This window comes from Symphalangus syndactylus, chromosome 11 (assembly GCF_028878055.3).
Source record: "Symphalangus syndactylus isolate Jambi chromosome 11, NHGRI_mSymSyn1-v2.1_pri, whole genome shotgun sequence".
Lineage (NCBI taxonomy): Eukaryota > Metazoa > Chordata > Mammalia > Primates > Hylobatidae > Symphalangus > Symphalangus syndactylus.
The window spans coordinates 19,702,185-19,706,852 of NC_072433.2; the positions used below are offsets into that span (position 1 = coordinate 19,702,185).

General features: G+C 49.0%; 1 long non-coding RNA gene across 1 annotated transcript; it reads right to left on the minus strand.

Annotated features, from left to right (window-relative positions):
* Positions 1–285: 285 nt before the first annotated feature.
* LOC134731695 (uncharacterized) lies at positions 286–3,273 on the minus strand. Its single transcript, XR_010114167.1, has 2 exons — positions 2,278–3,273; positions 286–1,051 (listed from the first exon to the last, which is right to left on the minus strand). It is a non-coding gene; the product is annotated as an uncharacterized lncRNA (long non-coding RNA).
* Between the last annotated feature and the right edge of the window lie 1,395 nt (positions 3,274–4,668).

Below are 4,668 nucleotides of genomic sequence, written 5' to 3' on the forward strand. Positions count from 1 at the left end.
CGCTCTGTTGCCCAGGTTGGACTGCAGTGGCTTGATCTCGACTCATTGCAACCTCTGCCTCCTGAGTTCAAGTGATTCTCCTGCCTCAGCCTCTTGAGTAGCTGGGACTACAGGCACCTGCCACCACGCCCAGCTAATTTTTTGTATTTTTAGTGGAGACAGCGTTTCACCATGTTGACCAGGCTGGTCTCAAATTCCTGACCTCATGACCTACCCACCTCGGCCTCCCAAAGTGCTGGGGTTACAGGCATGAGCCACCGTGCCCGGCCTAAGTGTACTCAAGCCTTAGTTAAGTTTTATTTATTTCTATTTATAGCAAAGACAGCTGAGATGTCAAACTCTTCCCTTTCATGGTCTCCAGTGCGGTGCTCGTGGTAACAACGTTTCACAGGAAGCTCTGCGGAGACACAGTCCAGGGGACTGCCATGGCCCTGCAAAGGGGCAGCGTCTCTTCCCTCTGTGGTCCCCTTTACCCATTCCATGACAAATGGTAGGCAAAAAAAGATATTGCAGGAAGGCCCTCCGTGATTCACTTCATATGTTTATGTATTGGTTGAATTATTTTTGTAATTTTAAAACAGGAAAGGCAAAGTCATTTTATAGCGAGGCCGGATGGAACTGGGCGCCCTGAGTGCAGATGCCATATGTTTCTTCTGCTTCACAGGCTTCCCCCTGGAGAGAACCAGGCTGCCAGAGAGTCTGTGCTGTTCTCAGCAGCACAGACAGTTGCTAGAGGAAAGGTGTTAATTCCACACTCTTGAGGACCAGGCTGGCCCAGATACATACTGCTCCGCAGGCCTCACAGAGGCGGGAGAGGGGGACCTCTTGGATTTTGTGGGTTAGTTGTTACCCAGGCATAGACTTGCTGCAGGAGCTGTGATTTTTTTCACAAGAGTAGTGAGAAGGTGCATTGATTCCTAATTCACACTCAAAAGGGAATACTTTTATTTTTAAAAATATAGTTTAAGTATTATACCTTCCCTTCGCCTAGCAAGGAATGATGCGTCTGACCTTGCCATACAGTCACAGAAGGTAATTTGTTGTCTGCTGCCTGTGAATGGGTAAAATACCTTTTTTTTTTTCTTTTTTTTTGAGATGGAGTCTTACTCTGTCGCTCAGGCTGGAGTGCAGTGGCTCAATCTCGGCTCACCACAACCTCCACCTCCCAGGTTCAAGCAATTCTGTGCCTCAGTCTCCCGAGTAGCTGGGATCACAGCCACCCGCCACCAAGCCCGGCCAGTTTTTTGTATTTTTAGTAGAGATGGGGTTTCACAATCTTGGCCAGGCTGGTCTTGAACTCCTGACCTCGTGATTCACCTGCCTCAGCCTCCCAAACTGCTGGGATTATAGGCATGAGCCACCATGCCTGGACATAAAATATTTTTAAAAAAATTTTTTAGCCAGGCTCTGGCTGCTCTGGAGGCTGAGATGGGAGGATCACTTGAATCCAGGAGTTTTTGAGGCTGCAGTGAGCTCTGCACTAGTCTGGGTGACAGGAGACCCTGTCTCTTAAAAAAAAAAAAAAAAAAAAGCTGGGCACAGTGGCTCACGCCTGTAATGCTAGCACTTTGGGAGGCCGAGGCAGGCGGATAACATGAGGTCAGGAGTTCGAGACCAGCCTGACCAACATGGAGAAACCCCGTCTCTACTAAAAATAGAAAATTAGCTAGGCGTGGTCGTGCATGCCTGTAATCCCAGCTGCTCAGGAGGCTGAGACAGGAGAATGGTGTGAACCCGGGAGGCAGAACTTGCAGTGAGCGGACATTGCGCCACTGCATTCCAGCCTGGGCAACAGAGCAAGACTCCATCTCAGAAAAAAAAAGAAAAGCCTCCATTGTGACAAAGGTGTTAAATAAGCAACCAGAGGCCAGGCGTGGTGGCTCACACCTGTAATCCCAGCACTTTGGGAGGCCAAGGTGGGCAGATCACGAGGTCAGGAGTTCAAGACCAGCCTGGCCAACATGGTGAAACCCCATCTCTACACTAAAAATACCAAAATCATCTGGGCATGGTGGTGTGCATCTGTAGTGCCAGCTATGCGGGAGGCTGAGGCAGAAGAATCGCTTGAACCACAGAGGCAGAGGTTGCAGTGAGCTGAGATCGTGCCACTGCACTCCAGCCTGGGCAATAGACCAAGACTCCATCTCAAAAATAAAAATAAATATAAAATAAGCAACCAGGAATGAAATACACCTGTGGAGGCAGGGAACTCAGGAAATCAAGGAAGAAAAAGTACAGACATCCTGTCTGGTAAGTACAGGATGAAACATCACTTACCTAACTTCCCTTCCCACAACGTCACTAAAGCTATAGGAAAGGAATGAAAAAGGTATCAACTCACATGGGCAAATAAAATGGAAACAATAACAGCAGTAGATGGGAAATTTAACAAAATATTTGGAACACACCCAAAAAACTGGATGAAAAAGCTCTCATTTTAGCAATAAGGGGAAATAGAATGATATTTATAGGAGTTTAAAAAATCTATTATGGGCTGGGTGTGGTCAAACTTTGGGAGGCCGAAGGGGGTGGATCACCTGAGGTCAGGAGTTCGAGACCAGCCTGGCCAACATGGTGAAACCGCGTCTCTACTAAAAATACAAAAATTAGCTGGGTGTGGTGGCACACCCCTGTAATCCCAGCTACTCGGGAGGTTGAGGTGGGTGAACTTGGGAGGAGGTAGCAGTGAGCTGACATCGGGCCGCTGCACTCCAGCCTGGGTGACACAGCAAGACTCCATCTCAAAAAAAAAAAAAAAAAAAGCTTCCCACGGTGGCTCACACCTGTAATTCCAGCACTTTGGGAGGCTGAGGCGGGCACATCACGAGGTCAGGAGATCGAGACCATCCTGGCTAACACTGAAACCCCGTCTCTACTAAAAATACAAAAAAATAGCCGGGCGTGGTGGCAGGCGCCTGTAGTCTCAGCTACTCGGGAGGCTGAGCCAGGAGAATGGTGTGAACCCGGGAGGCAGAGCTTGCAATGAGCCGAGATCCCACCACTGCACTCCAGCCTGGGCGAGAGTGAGAATCAGTCTCAAAAAAAAAAAAAAAAAAAGGCCAGGGGCGATGGCTCACACTTGTAATCCCAGCACTTTAGGAGGCCGAGGTGGGCGGATCACAAGGTCAGGAGATTGAGACCACGGTGAAACCCCGTCTCTACTAAAAAAAAAAAAAATACAAAAAATTACCTGGGCGTGGTGGCGGGCGCCTGTAGTCCCAGCTACTTGGAGGCTGAGGCAGGAGAATGGCGTGAACCCGGGAGGCAGAGCTTGCAGTGAGCCGAGATTGCGCCACTGCACTCCAGCCTGGGCAACAGAGCGAGACTCCGTCTCAAAAAAAAAAAAAAAAAAATCGGCCAGGCACAGTGGCATACGCCTGTAATCCCAGCACTTTGGGAGGCCAAGGCGGGCAGATCACCTGAGGTCTGGAGTTCAAGACCAGCCTGACCAACATGGAGAAAACCCGTCTCTACTAAAAATATAAAATTATCCGGGAGTGGTGGTGCATGCCTGTAATCCCAGCTACTTGGGAGGCTGAGGCAGGAGAATCACTTGAACCCGGGAGGTGAAGGCTGGGATGAGCCGAGATCGGGCCATTGCACTCCAGCCTGGGCAACAGAACAAGACTCTGTCTCAATACATAAATAAAAATGCAGGTTGCCTGTGGCGTGGTGGAAATTGGGCTGTGGAGGCAGGGCTGTGCCAGAGGGGAAAACCTGACTTAGATGCACTTGCCTGAGAGGTGGGGACAGCCCAGCCTGTGGCCACCCAAATGCATCGGAGCCCGATGGATACGTGGAGACATGTTGATAGAGGCCAAAGTGGTTACAGGACAGCCACTGCGAGGAGCTGCTACCAGGAATCCTCTCCAATGAACTCCTCTCCTGGAGGAAACTCAAGAGGCGACAACGAGCTGATTTTTAGCCAAAATGCTTGTAACCGCTCAGATTTGTGTCTTAGAGCGCAGAGTCCAGGAATGAGGTGCCTCCTGTATAGGTGGGGGAGGGTGTCTGGGAGTCATCTCGCCCCTCCCATATCCCCCAACGTTCTCAGCCATTATCAGTCACAGCTACCCTACCAGACCCACCTTCCATCATGCCCATTTCAGAACAATGAAGGACTAGACAGTTTTTTGTTACTTTTAATTCAGAAAGAGAAAGGGAAGGAAATTTAAAAAAAAGTGTGTTTAAATTACTATTGCAGAAAAGATCTGGCTGGGTGCTGGGACCTACCTCTTCCAGGATGGGGATTCATGATTTAATTAGTTTTTTTGAGACAAGGTCTTGCTCTGTCGCCCAGGCTGCAGTGCAGTCGCACAATCTCGGCTCACTGCAACCTTCACCTCCTGGGTTCAAGGGATTCTCCTGCCTCAGCCTTCCAAGTAGCTGGGATTACAGGTGCGCACCATGCGCCTGGCTAATGGCTAATTTTTGTGTGTGTGTGTGTGTGTATATATATATATATATATGTATATATATATTTTTTTTTTGGTAGAGATGAGGTTTCACCATGTTGGCCAGGCTGGTCTCGAACTTCTGACGACCTTATTAATCCACCCGCCTTGGCCTCCCAAAGTGCTGGGATGACAGGTGTGAGCCACCGTACCTGGCGGGATTCATGATTTAAAGCAAAAGCAAAAGAAAAAAGAAATAAATTATTCTGCTCAA